We start from the raw sequence: 13,918 nt of genomic DNA, 5'->3' as shown, positions 1-13,918 counted from the left end.
TTGATTTTTTGTGCCTATAGGTCTCTACTTATCACTCAGCTCTAATTAAGTATGTTCAGGCCATGCATGCATAAAATTAGGAAACGAGTTTTTGTTCTTACCACCGTGATCATTCTTATCGAGCTCTCTGTAGACAAGAGTGTTGTTTGCGGTTTCCCTCTTCACAGTGACGCTGTACACTCTCATTTCTCTGCACAGAGATTGAGATTGCGCATAAAATAAGAATAATTTACATAAGACTTTTTCTTATTCGAGTTTGCACCACCATTCGCACTCCGGCTTAAGTGCAGACTTTGTCTTTTCAAGAATGAGAAGAATCAGACATAGGATTGCCTTTTTAGCAGTAATGCATAACATTATTGATATTACCATTTATAAAGGTTTGCAGTTGCCGCACGCAAGAGTTGTCGGCATTGTTCTCAACAGTGCATATTACGCGACTCTCCATTGACCAAGAGCGCTTGATCGTTACATTGATTCCATCACTATGAAAGTTCCCGCCATCTCAAAATCAGGTTTCTGGAAAAGCTCTTGGTTTAGATACGCTATATGAAGGTAATCCCTCATAATTTCGCATCGCCGAGGGTAAAAACAATTATTCAGCGCGGTTCAACACTGTGAAGGGGTTTGACGAGCAAAGCTGGGTGCAGTAGTATAAGAACGCGAAAAAAAAACGACATCTTTGTTTGTAATTTGCGATAGACCATACTTTCTACTTTCTAGTTCGTTGACTGAATTAAGCTTGTTAAAAATAAAGTTTTCATGTTACGGACCAACGTGGGGTGTTTCCCTCAAGTAGATGGCCATGAATTTACATCACAAGGGAATTACGTTTCATTCTTTATTATGTAACTATAAAACTATGAAAAAAAAGTATTACCGCCATTTTCTGCTACCACAAAGACTTTGTAAACGGGCATGTGTCAATAGCGGACGAGAATCCTGTAATGTATGGAACTTCTGTGCTAACTCATTATGACTACTAAATTGAAAACTGTGTAATGGTATACTTGTCGTTCCGACACACTTCAAATGCCCATAGGACTGTAGATACTCAGTATGACCATATTTTATAGCGCTTTGCAACACAGGGGGGAAAGACCTAAATTTTGGTGTAGCAATTCCTCATTACATTGCAGTCTCGTTCAGGTATCTGTTTTTTCCTATATCCGGTTGCCCACTCGAGGGTCTCAAAAGTGCTCTACTGTGGTTTGCCTAATCTCCTTCCCATAGGAGTAATTTGGGTTTGGGGTAACATGCTTTTCTACGGATTTTCCAATAAGTGATCAGCCTTTTAATATTAACCGTTTGCTTTTTCGTCGAAATCTGACCAACACAAAAGCCGAAATATCAGTTGTAGGATTTGTACTAGCGATCACAGAAAATGCTAAGCGGTATATAAAAATTACGATTTTCACGAAGTGAAAGTGCCTAGGCGTGAAATGAACACTCAGTAAGTCTATGTACTGGAATTTTTAGGTGTATGTTATTTGTGTGGCGAAGGAGCGCAAAAAAAAATTGCTACAACTCTAAAGTAGTGCAAACGTCTATCTGCCTGCTATGGTGAAATTCTCGTTGAAATTGCTACGGTGAAATTGCTGAAATTGGTGAAATTGCTATGGTGAAATTGCTGTGGTGAAATTCTCGTCCTTGCAACATAACTACAACGCGCCTGTTTTTTTCCCCACCTTCATGGTCTTTTTTGTGCCTTCTCGCAACTACCATGATAGAATTTCGTTCAATTAAAAAAAGGCTTTGCGAGCTCGCACTGCTCGCGCGCCATCGGTCGGTATATCCCGGGTACTCTATGACGTTTTAAGGACGGAAAGTTTGGCCAGTTGGTTAGACGATAATGGGCAGATTTTACTAGCGCAAAACACGGACCACACGAGTAAGAAAAACACGGGACGAACGCTGGCGTTCGTTTTGTGTTTTGCTTACTCGTCTGGTCCGTGTTTTGCGCTTGTAAAATCTACCCATTATCTCTATGACGTTGTTTTGAACGGGTATGTTTTATTTCGGGGCAATAAAACAGAATTTTCCGAAGTGTTTTGTAATCGGTAAAATTCTTGTGGCACTTTACTTTTAGGAGGCCCAATATTATTATCCCGTTTTAACACTTCCACAAGGCCACACTGTAAACGGGGGTTGACCGAGAAGTCACTAAGTGCACGCTACAAACCAGTGTTGACCTGTGAGCACCTCAATCGGGTTACGCAAGCAGATCGACGGGGGAGCACGACCATGTACCAGAAACAAAAAAAAATACTTCTAGTTAGCGAATCAACCTTCCTAAAAATAATTTCCTATACTGTCTCACCCGACCACATTTCGCTCTCTTTTCTACCCGTTCACAACTCCCATGATGAATAAGGTGAAACGGCCTTCAATCAATTCAAATTTCACAAGTTCGCATTGCTTGCGCGCTATCTTTTGCGGCAACGCGCGGCCTGTGAGCACAGGCCTCTGCAGGGGCCCCGGTTATTCTCAGTAAAATTGTGACTGAATATAAACGTTACACCTTTTTACTTTTAACTTCCAATTTGTTTGTGGTTGTTGCAAACAACCGACGCAGTATAATTACTCCGGCGTAGTTAGAATGATACACGAGTTGCAGATGTTTTCAATAACCCCGTACCTCCAGTAGGAGGCTATGCATTGCCAGATTTGTAGTTTTCATAATGGTTGAAATACTGATGTCATAGTTTGAGTAGTACGGGTCTTAATCTAACAAAAGAGACTTCACAGCTGAAACAAGGCAACGTCGAGATAAAAATTAGTTTTATAACAAGTTTCAGTTTTTCTTGTGCTGCTTTATTTTATACTAATGGCGCTAATTGGTGCAGATATTCAAGCCTAGAGGAACGCTGTTTGCGTGGGCTACTCGGGTTTCATGTTTTTCACCTGTTTTTACTTGAAATACAACCATAGAGTGAAGCCCTTGAAAAACGACTGACGTACTCAAAACAGGCACACTAGGCCTGTGAGATAAAATGGCGGAGGCACAAATGAATTCGAATAGTTGGGGGAAAGTAAAACAACAAAGCAGGAGCGGTACGGATTTTTAGTAAACCTTCAGTCAAAATTGCATGGACGAAACTATTAGTTTAAAGTAAAGGCGACACTAACACATTTGCTAGCGCAAAAGTGAAAGTATAACGACACCCAACTATATGAAGCTGCAGTTACTTACGGAGAAAAAGAAGAATCGTTTGCGTGCATCGTAAATCGCCGCAGAACTTAGTGGGGACACACGAACTTTTTTGTACAGTTGGTAGTAGCTGAGAATAGTATGAAAACACGGGATAAGGAGTAATAAAGTCATCCATTCTCGAGGAGACATCTAAGTGGTCTTCCAACAACAAAATGTACATTGGAGACGTTTATCATATCAAGTTCAAAGTCAGTTCAAACTGTATTTTTGCAGTTGCTCCAGCTCTCGTGAAGTGGTGTGTTGTGAATATAAAAAAGGCCGCCCTCAGTCAAGTGGGTTTTGATGTCTGATCCTGATACCACGCTCGCGCGTAGCGCGCCGTCACCGCAGTTACCGAAACGCATCGGTGTATGTGCTTGCCGTTGTACTAAACCTAAGTGTACAGCCTCCCACAAACCTAACAAGGATAACAGAATGAATGCCCCTCGGCGGCCGCCAGCGCAACGAACCGATAACCATTGGGTGAGAGATCATGCTCTGGTCAGGCGACTGGTCTTAACTGGTGCTTATATTACTTTAGCAGGTGTTTAAATATGACGCTTCTCCAATTTCAGCTCGGGGTTAAGACCTCACGCACCGTAGCAATGCTTTGCAATTTTCTTGTTGCAGTAGCGCATAGCGTGATAAATACTTTCTACTTAAAAATGTCTGAGTTGTTTGGGCGTCTGCAGCTAGCTTGAAACCCACCAGAAAAACAACTAAACCATCCTGAAACACACCCTTCTGCTTGTAGGCAGCCCCATACGTGCATTACCTAGCGGGACAGCGGTTTTGAGTGCATCTCACTATTTGTCTTTTATTTGCTTATTGTCGCCCCGCACGTATGCCATCACATTGCGGAATGAAAATGAAATAAAGCACGTGTCTCTCTGTGGAGGTGCGCGCGTGTATGTCTGCACGGCCCCACTTCATGTGAAATAAGCATAGGGCGGAATAAAGCAATTTGGATTTAATTACAGTCGCTGAAAGTATACGATCTCTCTATATATCACTTTAGGAAATCGTGAATCACAACCAATATCTTTACATCTTTGTTACACTAGTTTACGCCGCCTAAGATCACAGGTATGGCATATAAAAGCATAGTAACAACGCTGACAGGAGAAAAGGAAAGTTTGTGACCTACATGTTACAATTAGAACCTTCGGGGCACTTTTTTGTAATTACCGACCGGGAACGAACAGAGCCGGCACATTTACAGAGGAAGGGGTGCGTCGTGTTTGTAGGAGCCGCTTGCAGATGAAGGTCGCCCTGGTGGGGTCGTGCTGTGAATGTGACTACTCGATTGTTTAGCCCGTTTCTGCCGAAAGCCGTTAGCCACGCGCCGGAAGACGCTGCGCCAGTCTTGCCAAAAAGTCAGCGTTTACACATCCGCTGGTCCGACGGCCATCAATGCAATTCTCCTTTCGAATGACCTTTCGTCGCACGCCGCGGCTACAGAGTCAGGTGCGCTTATTTTAACGCGCACGTACCGAATCTCGGGGTATAACGCAGCGCAGCAGCAGGCACCGTCCGTATTGTTGTCATAGTGGATCAGCCTAAAAGGTATGGACAAACAGCGTCATTGCCGACTGACACAGATCGCGGCACTGGTTAATGATTTTTGTAGGATTTTTCCAAGGTGCCTCTTTATGCAAACTGGTTGTTTCTGGCTGAGAGGGCAAGGGTCTTTTGTTGGTCGCTTCTTGTGTCAGCTCTTGTGAAGCAATGCCAATTTGTTCGTGGAAATAGCTGACTCCTACAACCTCCAAACCAATGGGCTTACCAAGCAATATAACCGCGCACCTAGCGAATTGTTTTCTGCGTATGCTTTTCCGAATCATTTTATTAGGGCCCGGTTCTTTCTTGTATCCCGTAAGCACAGTGTGTAAACTGACGTTGCCGGTCGAAAAATGTTTGAGTACTTCATCTTACACTCCCAGACCATAGGGTGCCATAATTGGTTGCCGTAATGAAGTTATTCTGCCGGCGCTGGCACAAATATGTTTTTCAGTATTCTACAGGCAAGAGAATTATGGTTCCACTAACCGGCTAGCCAACCTAACCTGACGAACCTGCCTTACCTAAAATAATGTAATGCAACCCAACATCGTAATATATACTAACCAAAGCCAGCGTATCCGATCCAACCCCAGCCCAACGTAACCCAAAGTTTCATAATCGAAACTAAACAAGCCCAACATAACCGAACCTATACTAGCGCAACGTAAATGAGCACCCACTGTATTAAATCTAACCCAACCCAAATATGCCCTTTGCAAATTCGTTGGGAAATTGTAGGAGTAGCGACCCTGTAGAAAAAAAAAAACATTACAAAAGCCTGACCAACAAAAATGTTTAGAATGTGCAGACAGCAAAGAATGGCTCAATTCGGTTTCCCTGCGATTTATTCGTTATATAAAAAATGGTAAAGTAACATATCTGAGAAAGATGCCGGAAGACGTGTTTTCATGGGTATTTCTCCAATGAATGTTCCTGGTGGCCTGCTTACCCAATTACAGGCCAGTTGTGCTAGAAGTTTGAAAAAACATATTCTCTAGCGATGGCGTAATTAACCCTACCTACAATACGCAAAGAAGTGAACAGGCGTTTAGCAGTTCTGCCTACTCTTGCTAATGAGCTTTTCGATACGTTACACACCATTATGCTCCACTATGTACTTCCGAAGATGCGGATGTTTCCGAAACTGATAACCACACTCAAAAGGTTCGTTATTTGGTCATTTTGCGCTACGATAAAGGCCGCCGATGGTCTCGGTATGACGGATAACCAAAGACACCTACTTTCGGCTCTTTCATGTAACTGTATTCTGGCAACGTGTCTTCCCCAAAATAATTTATCCTGTTTTCCTTAAAATATATTTTGGCCTATGTATGTCTACTGCAGTAATAATGGCTCTCCTGACTGCAGAAGGTGTAGCCACGTACTCCATCAGGTTGGCTGAATCTCATAAAGAAGATGGTGTGGTTCGGTTTTGGAGCAGGTAGCCTTTTTCATACACATCCAGCAATAGAGTAATATTTTTCCTAAGGAATGATTTGGACGATGCTGGGAAGCTCTCTGGGGAAAGGAGATCGCTCAGGGCCGCAGACCTGACTGAATATTTGTAGAGTCAGAGAAAAAATTCTTAGTCCTTACTCAAAAGAGTACACAAAAGTATAGAACCTTGATAGGTCCCAGACGTCGCATCGGGTCTGAGAGCATCCTCGTGGGGGAAAGAAGAGGGAGACCGCAGGAGCGTGTAGATTTCTCCACGGAATGTCGAGTGGCGCATAGGCTATAGACTAATGGCGGACCAAGTCACGTTCTGAGTTCTGTAAAGATGTTTTTTCTGCATTTACGATCGACATTACCCTCATTGCTGCGAAGCAGAAACAATTAGTTTTAAGCGTCGCAACAAGGATAGAAAAACAGCCGTAGGCGGCAAGTCAGGCTTTCCGCGTGAACTATATCGCCACCGGTACTATCCTTGATTTTTATTCACAGTTCGGTGAGAGGGATCCAATGGGCCGCCGTGATTTTCATTTGAAGTGTTATAACACGGCAGGTACGTACTAGGCTCTAACTGTTCATTCTTGAAGGTAATGCCCTTCTGGCCCTTGCCGAAGTAGTTCTTTGTCCTTTTTTGCACCGATTTGAGGATCTTACTGACGCTATCCGAGCCTTATTCAGTCGTTAACGTACCAGTGCGGCCTAAACTGATGTTTCCGGCAGGTCGACGAAATCTTTGAAAGTGAAGGTGGCGTCCAGAGGTAGCACCTGATCTGCGCCATACCCCACAAGAACAGCTGTTTTCCGAAAGGTGTCTTAGTAGCGAGTGGTGTAACAATACCCCACGCGTTGCAAGACAATAGCCCGCCTTTCCGGATTGGCGGTCAGAATACTGATGATTAATTGACGTATTCATGGGAGGTTGTGGCCGTTCCTACACGAGGGTGGACAGTCCTGCTCTGGTGAGGTAGTGCGTTACCGGCAATGGTCGCCCGCGTCAGGCCGCACACCAAGCCCCATGCTACAATTCCATCAATACCGGGATTTTTTTTAATCCGGTGAGAATTGTCCGGCACCGGGATTCGAACCACGGTCCTTCTGCACGCAAGGCTTATGCTCTAGCTCTCCGCCACCGCTGAAGGTATAACGTTTAGGGACAAGAAGACAGCGGAGTGGGTCAGAGAAAACACGCGTGGTAATGATATATTAGTAAAAATTAAGAAAAAAAATGGACTTGGCCAGGGCATGTTAGGTGAAGGCAAGATAACCGTTGGTCATTAAGGGTAACAGAGTGGATCCCTAGAGAAGGCAAGCGTTGCAGGGGGCGGCAGAAAGTTAGGTGGGCAGATACAATCAAGAAGTTTACGGGGATAAAATTGTCGCAGTTAGCACAGGACCGGGGTAATTGGAAAATAATGGGTGAGGCCTTTGCCCTGCAGTGGACGTAGATAGGCTGATGATGATGATGATTTGCTTCATAACTTTATGCCCTCTCGCACACTCTATTCGCGACTACGTCATTGACCCCAGTTGAAGAACGACGAATGCCACAGTGCCGAATGTATAGTACCGAGGAATGGGGCATCATCTCTGGGACACCGTCTGTAATAATGACTGATGAACTACCTTAACTGAGAATAATGCTACCTAGAAATTATTTTTGAACATTGAAGGTTCAATGTCGTGCACCGGCTTGGTGTCTACAAAATTTTGTGACGTAGTCTAGTGCAACGATTATGTATTTCTAACATCATGAAGACCTCAGCAACCAGTCTAACAATGTCAAGACCGATCATATGGAACCGTGAGTGCTCTTCAATGGGATACAAAAGAATTAGTGGTGCAAGTGGTTACGTCATGAAGTTCGGAATAATTAACAAAACGTTTGACTTGTTGCTGTATCTTTGTGTAAAGTGTATCAAGGCGGTGGCTTGAAACGTGCAGTGGATGCCCATGTGAAATCTATATTTGCACCCTAGAAGTTAGGATTTTCGACATTTGTGCTAGCAGCAAGCACACCGTGAATGGGACCCTCATCTCCTTCGTAGCGAACGCCGTGTGCAAGACGACCTTAGATCATGCTCGATTCAAAGCTTTTACGGTAGCGTATTATGCCGCTATCAAGCTGAAAATGTCTTTTCAGAGAGCATCTGCATATTTCCAAAGCTTGTGCTGGTGTTTGTTTAGACAAAATGTTGAGAAATATGACACAGTCCTATTCAAGGCGAGGAATTGTAGTAAAGCACTCAGGAGGATAATGCAGTTTTGTGATTTGTAGTTTAGTACAAAATAGCTCTGGAAGAGCAAGGGACTAACAGAGGAGTTTTTCCTTTCCTTTATAGCGCATCACATAACACCGTGTAATATGGTCAGGCATAATTTGAAACTTTCGGTCTATAAATAAATGTAAAGTGGTTTCAAACAACATTTCACAGCTAACATTGTGAGCTCTGTTCAGACGAATTTGCTCACAGCGCCTTCCACACAACAGCTGAAGCAGATGACAGGTAGACACTTGACACATCCATTTCTTTTTATGCGCACTGCTCTTAGGTCCAGCCGTGGAGCATCTGAAGGCAGTTGAACGTTTAACCGCCGATAATAGAAAATATTTTAAGCGGCTGTTGATCAGAAAGGCAAGACTTTAATGATTTGAAAGTCTCCTGCTGAAGCTATTATCATTGGAACGCAGTTTTCTTTCACATCATGCCCAGAGATGGTGCATGAACACTGTAGGTTGAAGTAAACTTCCTCTAGTAAGACGGCAGCGTTAAAAATTGTTGAATATTTTTGGTGAGGGACTGCCAGTTTTTTATGTCGATCTGGAGAAATTCTGTTTCTGTGTAAGCTAAATAATTGATGAAAAAAATGGCTCCAATCCACGCTGTGAAGGTGGTTGGAAAGCAAAGCTGTGAACGACCCCCACAACAATTCCACACGTGACGTCGTTTCGATTCACACACGAAGTTCTAGAAAGAGGTAAACGAGAGATTCTGCCAGCCGTTACCTTGGATTCGCTGAGGCGCCTTCCGAATACAGCAGCGTCGGCCACGGCCGTGCGTCGGAAGATAGAAAACGGAGAGGAGCGTCTTTGGAAGAGTAATACAGCGGAACCTGGCCATCCTGGGGCGCTATTCAAGAAGTTCCGAATTCCGCCTACTCCTCAGTTTCTGCTGCTTGGGTTATGAAAGTAGAGATGGTGGAGCATTCGATACACCTCGACCGAAACAGCCGGAATTGCGCGCAGCACACCTGGCATACTCAGCGCGCTGTATTGCGACCGCTTACATTGATAAAATACTGCTTGTGCTATCGTCCGCATGCAGCGCCATCTGAAATCGATCTGCAATACTCATTCCCTAGCTGGAATTAGATAACCGCAATGCTACTTTGAAATCCCCAGCCTTGCTGTTGGCCACGCCCGGCGCGGGGCTGTCAGTCTTTCTCGTTGTTCTGTTCTTCCACTGAGTTATATTTGCTACTTGGGTTAAGGGTAGTTCCAGTGCAGCTCTGCGAAATACAAACCAAGTAATGAAAGGAGTCCACCGTAGCGAACCGAACGCGCCCACCTCCCGACCATCAATTACTGGTTTTGTTTAGCGCGTCCTTGAGTGGGCAAGCCGGGCGCTTGTCAGAAATCGTCCCGTGTCAGGAGCGTGTTTGAGCATTGGGGAATACGTTTTAGACGTTGAAGTTGTATCATTTGTCATCGACTGTGTATAAAGAAGGCTCCCGTGGTAAAATCGTATAGTCTTGGCCTCTGTTATCGGCTTGTACAACAGTGAACTCCAGTTCGGACCGAGCACCTTGGGACTGTGGCACCATTCACGGACGGTGGCCTGGCGACTTCATTTTTGTTTTCTGCTAAGTTCTCGTCACTGCTACAAGGCATCATTTGAAATGACGACTTTCTGGCCACGACGGTACGCCCATACAAAATGGACACCATGGGTGCGTGTGGCTTCGGTTGTTACGCCGCGCCCACGAATGGGCTTGGTGTGTTTGACAGACATTAAAACTCGGAGGAAACTTGGGCATAAATTTTTACGGCCGAGTTGAATTCGGGACAGCCGTGGTGGCCGCTGCTGCGGTGTAATTTATTTTTAAGGTTATTCTAGCAATCATATTTCTACCCCGATAGGTCTTTTAAATGAAGGATGAATTTTGAGCTTGTGTTTAGCTCTCGAAAAGTGCTTGGCATTGGTTGTGAAGTCGTCTGGCGTCAGTCCCCCGTTTGCGACGACTTAGTGGCGGTTTTCTCTCTATTACTGTAAAAGGCAAGTGTAGTATGCGCTGCGGTTTTACGCGACGGGCAGCTTCTACAGAAGCGTTGGTGACGACGGCACTACCGACCGACACCAGTCGACCGACAACCGGTGTGTGCGCAACACGACCAATGGAGACGTGTTTCCAAGACCTCGCCTTTCCTTTAGGTGATTTGGCGGACATGGCTTCCGCAGGTTCCTGCCGCGCGTCTATCCGTCTGCAGCCAGAGCGTGCGCTTGAGTTATGCTCTCGAAACAGTTTCGAACGAAGCATTGCATGACTGTGCGTTTTGGTTATCGTCAGCACGGCAGACTGACTCCCTCGTGGGGTTTTGGGACGCGCATTTCTTGTGAAAAAGTTACTGGCAGGACAGCTTATTCGTATAAATATACCGTCAAGGGGACAGTCGACGCACCGATAGCCGGTTGAGGTGGTTTATTCGCAGGGGTGAAGCCAGTAGGAACGCAGGTCCGATTGTTGAGCTAACCCAGCACGGTTATCGCGCATACACCTGATGGGGTTCGTCTTCTTACCCTGACACACCTTTGGCGCACTTCCACAAATCTGGGTGGGATACAATCATACCTTCCTCTTCCACATGGTTGATGCCGGTATGGCGCATAACTACATAGCTTGCAGACCTGTTGCATCTGTAATCAATGATGCCTGCCTGTTGTCAGAACGATATTTACACATTTCAACGGCTTTTGTTCAGTCACCCTCGTATGGCAGTAGGCAGAGAATGGAAAGCGAGTAAAGGGGAGGGATAAGAATTGATGTAACCTGGGGACGCCAGAGGGATGGCAAGCGGGAGTGGGAAGGGCATTAAAAAAGAAAGAGTTATGATGGGATTGAACTCTGTGAAAAAACAACTCTGGAGAGCTTTTTGGAACAAAAGTGGTTAAGAGCAAAATAAAATAAATCAAACAAATCTGAAATTTTGTTGTCCTTCTTTCTATTTCTTCCTTCGTAGCACATAGAAACTTCGGGGATTGACCCGCACATAGGAGCTGTGAGGAACTAACGTGCCTGGTTAGCAACCTTCATAACACTGTGAATTTGAAAAGTAACAGTTGTAGAATAGTGCGTGCAGAGTGAAGCCTTAGCGTGATGTCACTGGAGTAGGGCAGGTGCACACTACCCTCGCAGAACCCCGATTCTAGGGAGGATGTGGCGTGTTCAGGTATCATTGCACGCTTTAACTAACAAATGAAATAGAAGAAACTGTCGCAAACACGCAATAGCAGAAAAGAAGCCGTTTAAATAATGCGTGCTAAAAGACAAAGAAACGAAAGCGAGGAAAAAGGCGCATGTTCAATGTATTAGAAAACAAGCTGCTATGCAGACTGAACCACGCCGATGAAATATTGTTTCGAAAAGCGGAGGATTTCTATAACGTAATACGAGCAGGAACTGTTTTGAATAAGGGTAAGGTGTAGTCACCACCGTATGGTAAGATCTCGAATAAGGCTAGATTGGAGGAAAAACCCCACCAAGCTAGTACGTAAGAAACCAATCAATGAGCAAACAGTAAGACGTAAACTTGAAGAATTCAGGATCACGCTGCAGAACCGATATTCAGCCTTTCCCTAGGAAGCAGAGTTAGCGACACTGGAAGCCAGTGACAATCTTAAACACATTATCGCAGAGTGTGCAGTAGAAGTCGGGGGCGCGGTGACTATATAGTATACTGGTAAACTTTCACAGGAGACGAAAGATCTAATAAGGAAACGCGAACGCATGACCATCTCAACCGCAGCTACACAGAATACAACTAGCGGAGCTTTCGAAGTTAATCAATAAGCGTAAGACAGCTTACATACAGAAGTATAATATGCACAGGATCGAATATGCTGGAAACAACGGAGGCAGCCTGAGAGCAATGAAGAGGCGTTTAGGCATGGGGAAAATAAGATGTATGCATTTAACAAGCAAGGCAATGTCACCTCAAATAGGGTTAAAACGTCACAGTCATAGTAGCTGAGGAATTCTATCCAGTAAAACGGTATATATATATATGTATATATATATATATATATACGATAGAGAAGTCAAACTGAAAAACATAACAACATTTATTCTAACGTTTCGACCGGGGGCCGGTCTTTTTCAATCTTTGAAAAAGACCGGCCCCCGGTCGAAACGTTAGAATAAATGTTGTTATGTTTTTCAGTTTGACTTCTCTATCGTACAGCTAACCTCATAGCCAGGAACCTTTTCTCTTAACTATATACACACATATATATATATATATATATATATATATATATATATATTGTAGCAAGTATGTATGTAGCGCAAATGGACGAGAAATTGTGACCGGCATCAGTCATAACGGGCAATTCTCCGTATGTGGGTATGCGCCGGATGACGACGAAGAAGAGGACGCTCTCGTTCATGCTCCGCCTCGCGTAAAGCTGGTCGTTTCGGCTCGCTCCTCCTCCGTTGACGCCTCGTCCACGAATAAACGGGCCGATCCTTCTACGGGAACGTTGAGTATCTCCTTTCCAATTTGTGCTGGAGGGTGCGGTTCTGCTCGGGTCCCCATTTGTCTACCCTGGAGCTGCGCAGTCCGACACTTCCTTTGACGATGTCTCACGGTAACCACCACTAGTCCACACCACCTGTGGCACCCATCATCTGCCCTGGCACGGTCCGTCAACGGGATCCCCCGTTCTTCAACGGCACTGATGACCAGGACGCTGAGGACTGGCTCACCCCCTTCGAACGGGTGAGCACCCATATCAACTGGGACAATAAACTGGAGCAGAACAATGTCAGTCTCTCCTTTACCGGTGTCTGATCTCCCCACATAGACAGACTTCAAGACCGAATGTACCAAAGTGTTCGGGCGCCCAGCAGTTCGGAAACTGCGTGCTGAACAGCATCTGGGCGAACGCGCTCAGCGCACGAACGAAAGCTTTACATCTTACATCGAGGACATCCTTGACCTATGTAAAAGGGCAAATAACGCTATGACCGAAGAGGCGAAGATCAAGCATATCCTTAAAGGCATACACGACGATGCCTTCCAAATGTTGCTCGCGAAAAACCCTCGGACTGTTGCTGAAGTCATCAACGCTTGCCAAGAGTTCGATGAACTCCGCAGAGAGAGGGCTCTCACTCGTAAACCAGCGGTACAAGACCATTCGATTTGTAGCTTAGCCGCTGATGATAGGGTCATGAAAGGGGGCAAAGCACCTGGTGAGGATCAGATAACAGCAGACCTCTTGAAGGATGGCGGAGAAATTGTCCTTGAAAAACTGGCAAACCTGTATACGCAATGCCTAATGACCGCAATGCTACCGGAATCTTGGAAGAACGGGAGCATCATCCTAATCCATAAAAAAGGCGACATGAAGGACTTGAAAAATTACAGGCCGATCAGCTTACTGTCAGTCGTCTACAAGGTATTTACCAAGGTAATCGCTAACCGAATTTCTGCAA

This window comes from Haemaphysalis longicornis, unplaced genomic scaffold (assembly GCF_048455015.1).
Source record: "Haemaphysalis longicornis isolate Haplotype H1 unplaced genomic scaffold, Haemaphysalis longicornis Haplotype H1 scaffold_2, whole genome shotgun sequence".
Classification (NCBI taxonomy): domain Eukaryota; kingdom Metazoa; phylum Arthropoda; class Arachnida; order Ixodida; family Ixodidae; genus Haemaphysalis; species Haemaphysalis longicornis.
Note: the sequence above shows the minus strand (reverse complement) of the source record.